This window comes from Calonectris borealis, chromosome 6, assembly GCF_964195595.1.
Source record: "Calonectris borealis chromosome 6, bCalBor7.hap1.2, whole genome shotgun sequence".
Taxonomy (NCBI): Eukaryota; Metazoa; Chordata; class Aves; order Procellariiformes; family Procellariidae; genus Calonectris; species Calonectris borealis.
In genome coordinates this window covers 38,459,732-38,468,995 of record NC_134317.1, presented here as the reverse complement: position 1 = coordinate 38,468,995, position 9,264 = coordinate 38,459,732, and positions in this window count along the sequence as shown.

Sequence of the window (9,264 nt, the reverse complement as noted above, 5' to 3'; positions counted from 1 at the left end):
TTGCTGTTTGCCTTCCTGGAAAGGAGCAAGATATACCGATTCACTGATGTAACAAATCCCTGCTTTATTAAGCTTCAACCCTGAGCACTTATCCCACCTGGAGCTGGCTGCCGCTTCCCTTCAAGGTGCCTGCATAGCGCATAACTCACCCTCAGTGATTCTGCCCCGAGACACCCGTCCACCTCCGCCCCAACCCCCTTAGTCCCCAGCCCTTAGCTTGTGCGTGGCTTAAAGTGCCGAAAGAGAGCGGTGCTGAACGTTAACCCGTCCCTTCCCACAAAACGTAAAACCCAACGGCTTCACCGCACGTGAAAGTCCTTGCAAAACATACCTGACATACAGCAGCGCCGTGGCCGGTTTCGGACACGCTTCAATGCTGAAACTCACTTTTTCTTACAGGTGGTGAAGAAGAAAAGTCTTTAACTTCTGAGGAGCTAAAAAAAACCCTCCTCTTTTTTTTCTCTTTTATTTTTAAAGACAACAGCAGTTCAAGTAATGGATTAGCAAAAGTCAAACTTCCCTTGCAGGTCTGAATTTGTGTTGTTGGAGTTGCACGCATCCCTGGAATAATATATTATAATATAATTCCTTCCTCCACTTTCAGATTGGACCGCAGCATTTCAAGCCATATCACAATTTTCTCTTATCTCCAAAAAAAAGCATATATTCCAAAATCAATGGAATCTTCATCTGAAAAATATGCTTGACTCTGAAAGCTCTGTGGCTAGTGCACTTAGGCAATCAAGCACCTTTCTTTTACCGAGTGATTCAAGTATATTCCTTCACTGACTGCAGAAGATGGGTCTTTCAATGTTTTACATAAATTTTTTTTGTAAAAGGCTAAAGCCTATCCTCAACAGTATGGAATTTAAGGGGAGATTAACCCAAACCGTGTAATTCACAACAGCATGAAACGAAGCTACACCAGTTGAGTTTATAGGTGGAAGTGTCATACACCCATCTTCCACATACCACCAAAGCATATCAAATAACTCCTGATATGAAACAGTTTCAGAATCAGTCACAGTCCAAACAAACACCCTTAGAATACGATCAGATTAAGTTGTTTAAAGTGCGGGGCATGTGGAAGTCATCAAACACTGACATCAGATGGAAATCAGGCTTCTCTCCCGAAAGAGCTGAACACAGGGTAGGTCTTAGTGTAGGATCAGCAGCTTCCCTGGGCTGTTTCCTGCTCTCCAATGGTTTAGCAAAATGCTTTTTAAAAGTGTAATAGAATTCCAAAAGGGTTTTATAAAGTGCTGTCAAATTATATCTATCATTTTGATAGATACTCCGGTACTTTATAAAGCAGCCTGCAAGTAGGGAAAAAACACTGTCAAACAAGAATCAGCCTTAAAACATGCATCAGACTCAGCAGAACATGTCAGCAGGGAAAGCCTACTGCAAGCGTGCCAGCAGACCCAAGAGGACCTCTAGCATTTTGCTGAACACAATCCCTGGTAAAAGCATGTCCTTGACAATGACACACGTTTCTCTTCCTTCAGAAAGTTAATTAGACGTGTTCTCTGTGAGTGACAACGTGGTATTTGAAGATATCTGTGGATAATGATACTAGAAGAAGTGAATATCTTTTACAGGCATACCCTGCATGTCTTAAGATACTGTAAGAGGGAGAGATTTAGAAACACTTGGGAGGTAAAAATATTTTTAATAAACTAGTTTAAGTGATCAGGAACGTAACAGTGATGATGACCTCCTCTATAGGGTCTGATGGATCTGGTGAGCAATGAGATAATTCCTTTGATGCCTGTGCAAAATGTCCATTGTGGGAGGATGATTTTTTCCTAATCAGAAACGTGAAAGCAAATATTTTTTCATCTTCTTCATGGCAACACACACAAAACTCTTAGCCAAGTTAAAGGGGAAGGCATTATGTGCTTCAGCTCTTCGAGAAGAAAGAGGACGCTGCCAGGCTTTTCCTCCAAGCCACGGCTGATTTTCCTAGCCTGCGGACATGCCCGCTCCTGCTCTGCCACGTTTGCTCCCAGCCCCGTTCAGCACAGCACTTGCTGGGCTGAGCAGCCTTGGAAGGACAGGACGTCACGCAGCGCAAACGGGTTTATATTTCTAGTCCCCAGCTTTACTAGCACTTGCCTCCCCACCACGTCCGCCTTCCCCCTGGCTCGCAGGCGCAGCCCCGCAACCTGCTGCGCCGGTGGGTGTTTCTCCCGGGGCTGTCCATGGCCACGATGCAGCTGCGACCTGAGCAGAGCAGAGGAGCAGAAGCCGAGAGCCAGCCGTGGCTTGCAGCTGCGCGGGGCAGGGGAGGATTCCCGCGTGGCCTGGGAACAGCCACCGAGGGAGATGCCCAGGAGAGGACGAGAGGTGCAGTATGGAAGATGCACTGCCAAAAAGTGTAGTGGAGCCTGTGGAACTAAGGGGAGAGATATGAAGTGCTGGTGGGAGGTAGGGATGGCAAAAAAGGAGGGAGAAAACTGTGCTTCAGAGCCTGCGAGGTCACTAGACCCTCTTTGGTGAACGGTGCATTAGGAGAGCCCTGAGGGGCTGAAAGAGATCTTTGGCCGGGGAGGGAGCACGGACTGAGGGCAGTGAAGGGGAAAGCTGTTTGTTAAATAAGTTTTCCATGAACATGCTGGCAAAGAGAGAAATACCCTGACATTTACCTTTTCCTCTCAACCTTCCAGGAACAAAATACTCTGAAATCCAGCTGAACGCAAAGACATGTCTGCTGGCTCCTTTGGAAACCGTCTTTGGCAAATTTGTAAGCAACGATGTGTATCCTTCTTCTAGCGCATGGAGGGTATGAATTAATTCCCCACGGTTGATCCAACCCTCTAACCCTGCAAAAATGTCTGCACTAAAACTAAGAATTTCCTTGCTCCCAGGCAGAAAAGGTTAACTCCTTCCTTGCTGAATCTGCAACCTTTAAAAACCCACACTGAATTTCAGATATATCCAGGTCAGTCAGCAGGAGCAGAAAAAAAAGCTTTGGACAGGCTTTAGGGTGCATATTGAGTTTGGTTTGTGGGGTGGGGGAGTTCTTCAAAGTTAACTGCTGGTTACCCAGAATACCACAGGACTTGGTGTCACTTGTATATTGTACAGCAGTAGGGGAAAAGCGTTTCCTCTATAGTAGAGGGTGATTTACAGACATGCCCAAGTGGTGGTTGGGACGAGCAACAAAGTCCAGCCTTTATTCCTTGCAAATTAAACACCTGAAAGCACACAGGATGCCTATCATCAGCCTTGATGCTCGGAGACTTCCCATTATTTCTATTCATTCCATTCACAGAGCACTGGAGAACCCCCCCCCCCCGACAAGCAGTGCCCGAGGAAGACAAATGAACTCTCCTGAAGCCAGACATCTGGCTGGTCCCAGAGGGACAGGGAATGGCGAGAAAGCCCCCACCTCCAAGCACATGGGCTGGCACAGCAAAGCCCTGCGAAACCTATTCACCGCTGGGTTCATCACGCAGATTCCCCGGGAGCCCTCACAAAGCCTTAGTTACAAATGTAAATCAAGCTCCAGAGACAGCTAAATTCTCAAAAAGACGGAGATGCAAATCACGGGGAAGGACATCAAAAGAGAAAAAGAATTTTAGCTGAAGGGAGCCAAACAGTTCTCTGGGAATTAAGAGAGACTTTACAATGGATAAGAGAGGGTTACCAGGGATTCAGCATGAAAATTCAAGGATTAAAGACCTTTGAGTTAGTATCAGGATAATGATGTCAGGAATGTGGGCATCAGCATTTGCTTCCCATTTACTATGTGATTTTAAGTAGGGGAAGGACCAGAAGCCTGACTGATCTTCAGGGCCACTTAAGGCAAAACTGCACTTCTTGGCTTTCCGAACCCCTCCCAGAAATACCTGGAAGACATGAGAATATTTTGGGCTCCAGCTGATACCAAACGGTTGCCTCAGCAGCCAGGTGCTGGATGGATGGGAACCTCTTTGCAGCAGAACTTGTAGCCTGAAGAGCTCCCCAGCCCGTCAGAGCCGGCCCTCCTGCCAGCTGCAGATGCACGGTGACGTTAAACAAGAATGAATGTGCTGAAACCACCGACTGAAATTCAACTGGCAGACGCTAACATCTTTTTTTCTTTTTTTTTTCCTTAAGTAGTATGTTAAGGACATCCTGTGCTGTGTTTTGTGCTCGAGAATAAACTGGCCACGCTGGGCAATGGCTTACTCAGTATTTAGTTATCAGCCGAGGGGCTTCTCACGCCGCGGTATTTAAGGCTGCCCAATTTAAGGCTGCCCAATACGTCTCCTAACAACACCCAGCTCTCCACGGCCAAGCTGTAAGCCCTAAGCTGAAATATTTAGCAACTGATTAGTTGCACAGTCTAAAATATTAAATATCAGCTGTTCGGGGGCTGGGGTTGTTTTGTTTTGCTCTGGTTTCAGACGCAGTCGTTTCCAGGGGCAAAGCTGGGGAAGAACACTTTGTCCACCCACGCAGGCGAGGAGAAGCCAGTCCTCTCTCTCAGCAGCTCCAGCACTTCCATTTCTTGGCAATCTGGGGAGAAATTTGACATTAAATCGCGAGGGCTGCCACAGGATCAACCATGTACCAAGAGCTCTTGGGCATTTCAGTTTAAATTCTCGGGGCAGATTTCCCTGTAACTGATACCCCCAGACCACCTTGAAAGGGGACACGAGGCGATGGGAGGAAGCAAACGTCCCTGGTCCCCAGCAGCGGCGGCGGGAGGCTGGGCTCCGGCTGCAGGAACGGGGGACAATGAGCGGAAGAAAGGGAGATAAGCAGCCAGGAAGCAGGCAGGGGACAGCGGGGCAGAAAGCCGCGAGAAAGCAGAAAGGGAGAGCTGCAAGGGGAAAAGCGGGACCGGCATCAGGCGGCAAAGAGCGGGGAAGACCCTATCGGAAAGGAAGCCCTCAGGAAGCGTCAGATGGGATGTCGGAGCAAGGGCGCCGGGGTAAAGGCTGCGCGAGGCCCAGGGGAGCAGGAAAACAACACCGGAATGGGGAGCGGAGGGACTAGGAGCCTCTCCGTGAAGTCCCTGGGGCGATGGAGACTCGGGCATGGGGTGGAGAAGCCTGGTTATCCCGTGCCGTGGGGAGGAACGGTCACTTGGACAAACAACCTCCCAGAAGGAAAAGCTGGAATGGGCTGGCATTATGGATGTAAGACCTGGTGACCAGTGTCCACTTGGGAAAGGCGCACAAGAGCAGAGCCACAAGCACTTTCTGCTGCCTTCGTTCTGACACCCCTTCTCCATCACTCCCCTGCCTCCCTTCATCATCACTCGTTAAAGCCTTGAAGCCCTGCAGCGGGTGATTATTTCTAAGCTAATAATCTCTCTTGCATGACAAGGCTTACTGGGGCCTCGTGGAGGCATTTAGAGCTGCTCTGTGAACGAAGCGGTGGCACCGTTTTCCATGCCCCACCTCGGATCACAACAGCGGGCTCAGTTGGCGCTGACGTGGGGTCTTTCCCCTGGGTTTCACTGCATGATGTGGGCTCATTCGTAGGGAATTACTGAGGGAGTAATTCAGCCTCAGGATTTCCTACCTCCTCATCTGCCCTGTTTCCTAACCACAGAGAAGCCGCCCATCAAAACAGCTATTGCTCGTGGCGTAGACAATTCTGCATCTATACGTTTCTCCAGCACGAGCTGAAAATTGAGGTTTGCTGCACATCTGGGAAGCCTCGTGCAAGGCAGCTCCAGGTTTGGAGCACAGGCTGGTGCTCCCCGGCAGTTGGGAAGCGTGGGAAGAACCAGGCACCAATTAACCCAGTGCTCAGGGGAGGGGGGTTGCAATCCCCGGGGTGACGGGTCCGAGGGGTGGGCAAGTACATCTCTCCCAAGAACCCTACAGGGAACAAAGCTTTTTTTTCCCCCAAAAGACAGAGAATGAGAACATTTTAACAGAGGGTCAAGCCCAAGCAGTTTTGCTGCTGGTCTCGGTGCTAGCGGTGCCTGGCCAGTGACGCCGCGGGTGACGCGGTTACAGACAGCTTTCTGGACACGTTGCTGTTTGGTGTTGTCCTCGTTAATACTGTGGTGCAGCGACCACTCAGGAATGCACCTTATGGACAGGGCTTAGCTGCTTATCGTCAGGAAAGGGCAACTGCACTGCAGGATGGTTACATTTTGTTCTCCTTCCTCTTTCATTCATTTTACTGCTGAAGGCTTGCAAAGCACAGAAGTGCAAAGAAAACGCTAGCCATGGCTCACGTGCAGCAACCGTCAGAGTCTGCACCTACCCTTGCTCCAACACCACTGTCCGACGTGAATAATAACCAAACACCCTGTACTATGTTACAGAGGGAATGAAAAGGATGGCAGAATGACTCATTAAGCTCTCTCCTGCGGGACAGAGCTATTGTACTGTCCTATAGACGAAGCAAAGGACTTTTTTCTTTTTAAGTTACACAGCAGCACTGGCAGAGCGGGGAGGCAAGCCAGGGGTCCCGGCTCCACGCGCTCCGCAGACTGCCAGGCTGTGCCCTGAGCAGCCGTCCCCAGCCGGGCTGGGGTTTGGGTTATTTCACGCGAGGGAAGGGAAACAATAGTAGCCAGTAAATCCCTTCCACACAGCTGGATTTAAGCGTCCCCAGCTGTATTATTCCCCAGCGAATAACGTTCGTTCATTCATTCTTACTATCTCGTTGACTTACCTGCCTAATTTATGATATACAAACTCTTGAAAGTATGGATTTTGGCATCTTACAGAACAGCAGCAATGTGCAGCAGAACCAGAAAATGGCCCTGGCAGCCCCCCAGAGCTGGGGACCCTCGCAGCCTACCTCTTCCCAGCAGGCTCTGATTCACCCAGGGTGTACCTCAGAGCAGACATATTTCATCCCATCATCGATATTACACTTGACTGATGCTTTTCTCAGGCTCGATACACTAGAGCCTTATAAAAAGAAAAAAAACTGACTCCAGTTGAGTCCTATTCTGTAGTCTGATATCTTATCCTCCCTTTAAAAACGCTGACATCTTCCCTTTCCGCCTGCCCCCGCCACCGCCGCACCCCCCGAGGATCCCGATGTTGAATTTCTCTCCGAACAAAGGCTTTCTGAAAGCAGGAGGCCCTCCGGCTCTACGGCTCCCGGCCCTGGCTCTCCCTGCAACCCTCTCCAACTGAACTACGCTGCTCCCGCTCGCATTAATGTGAGAGTTGTTCTCACCATATAGACTCTGCTGATTATCGGCTTCAACGGAAGGAATTACACACTGAAATACTACTACCCAGGCTGAAAGTAAGCTCTGTTATTTTCATGCCATTGCTAACACGTCCAGAGCAGGTTTATTAAAACCGTGAGTCAACCCCTGCCAGACTAGAGACGTTGCTTGCGAATAAGCAACTTTGCTGTTTATTCCTCCTGCCTCCTCATCTGCCGAGCTGCGCTAGCAAAGGGTGCCTTCTGATAAGCAACGCCAGGCTAATTATCCACAGAGATTTTAAGCTGCATATTTTTCTCTCCGGACTAATACAACCCAGATGTGGGAAAGGCATGGTTTTAATCAATCCTTCTACACGTCCCATGACGCTTGGTCACATGTGCACACGTAGGTATGTGCATCACCCAGTAAAATAACCACGTTGTACACAATTAATAAGCTGCCTTATATAAATAAGCCGGGTTTGTTAGAGCTCCTTTTATAGGATTTTAGTGCTGCCTCCGAACAGACTAGTTCTGAAAAAAGAAAGTCTTTGCGTTTGCAAGTGAAACAAGTAAATACTCTTAATCGTTACAGCGCACTCTTTCCACAGCTACAAAGGTTTTCATAATAGATTGAGCATGACCCTCAAGGAGTTTCACTGCAGGTAAAAAGGGAAGATTAAAAGCTATACGCTGTCTCTATACTGCATGAGCTTGCGAAACAGAGGGAAGCCAGCTTTCCCTCCAGCACGCGGATGGCCGTTCCGACGGGACCCACCACCGGAGCCCGTGCCGGCGGCTCGGGCGCAGCTGTGCCGCCCCGCAGCCACCCCAGCTCTTTTTGCCCTGGAGCAAGCGACGGAGCCAGGCCGCGGGCGGGAACGGGCCCTGCCCGCGCTGCAGCGTCACTTGCTGACACCTCGCTGCCCAGCGCAGGGCGCAAAACAAACAGCTGCTTTTCACCTCTGGTGACACCCGCCTTCAGGTGCTGTTCTCGCTGCCGTGAGCAGAAGCAGGTCTGCCTCCAGACCGTGCTCCTCTGGAACGGATACTTTCAGTATCAAGCTGGGATCCAGAGAGCTAAAGGAAACGGCTCGGTGCATCGTCAGTCCACGTGGATTCCCAGCCACGCCAGCGCCTGCTCCATTGGAAACCCCTCCATGTAACAGCCCCAGCCAGCCCAGGATGCTCCTCACCCACGAGCATCGCTGCTCAGCTCACCCCATCTGAGGTGCCCTCGGGTGATTGCTGCAAGACCTTGCTCCCACAGAGGCAAACCCGCCTCTACAGCTTCAGCTGCTCCTCAGCGGAGGGAAGAGAGGTGGCAGCCGCTCCTCCCGGCTGGCGCGGGGCAGAGGGGAGCAAACCCTGCTAGCACCTCTGCTCTGCTTCAGAGGCAGCCGCCGAGCTCCGCTCCCCGCCGGAACGCTGCTGACCGGAGCGGCTGCCCCCCGCACGCCACCAGCTGCTGAGCACGGGAAGAGTGGGCGAGTTTCAGCCTCGCAAATGGAACATCAAGGGCTCGATCAGAAACCGGTTCTCGTCAATCAATGAAGTAGATCTGTTTCTTTCCTTTTCTTTGTCCCCAGAGAGCATTATTTTCTTTTGACCCTAGCTAGGGGGACTAAAAGACGACGGAAGAGTATCTGGATTGGAAGGAGGACCATCAAACCGTTTGAGTAAAACGCTGCCTGTCAGCAGACGCCGACCTCTGCGGGTGCAGGGCTGGGGCGACAGCGAGGGGGAAGCACGAGGCAAAGCTCCACACAACTTGGGGAAGACAAAAAATGGTATTTTCACACCGTAAACTCGAATTCTAAATTACGTGAGAGGTTAGGTGGGTCTCGAACGGAGACCTAATTAAACAAGATGTAAAACAAGAAACTGCTTTCTTCAGAAAGCTCTGAAAACGGGGACAGGAGGACAGTAGCAAACAAGATTACTCAGAAGTTTGGTTTTCTCGGCTTTTTGTGCAGATTTTCCTTCTCACATTGGCCACCTGCTATTCACTGATTTCTTAAAAAAAAAATTAAAAGTCCGAAGCCAAATAATTAAATATGATTGACGATGGGCTTCATAGGACTTGCTGCTTCAGTGATGATGTTCACCTTGCCGTACCGACCGTGACCACCACAGGCAGAG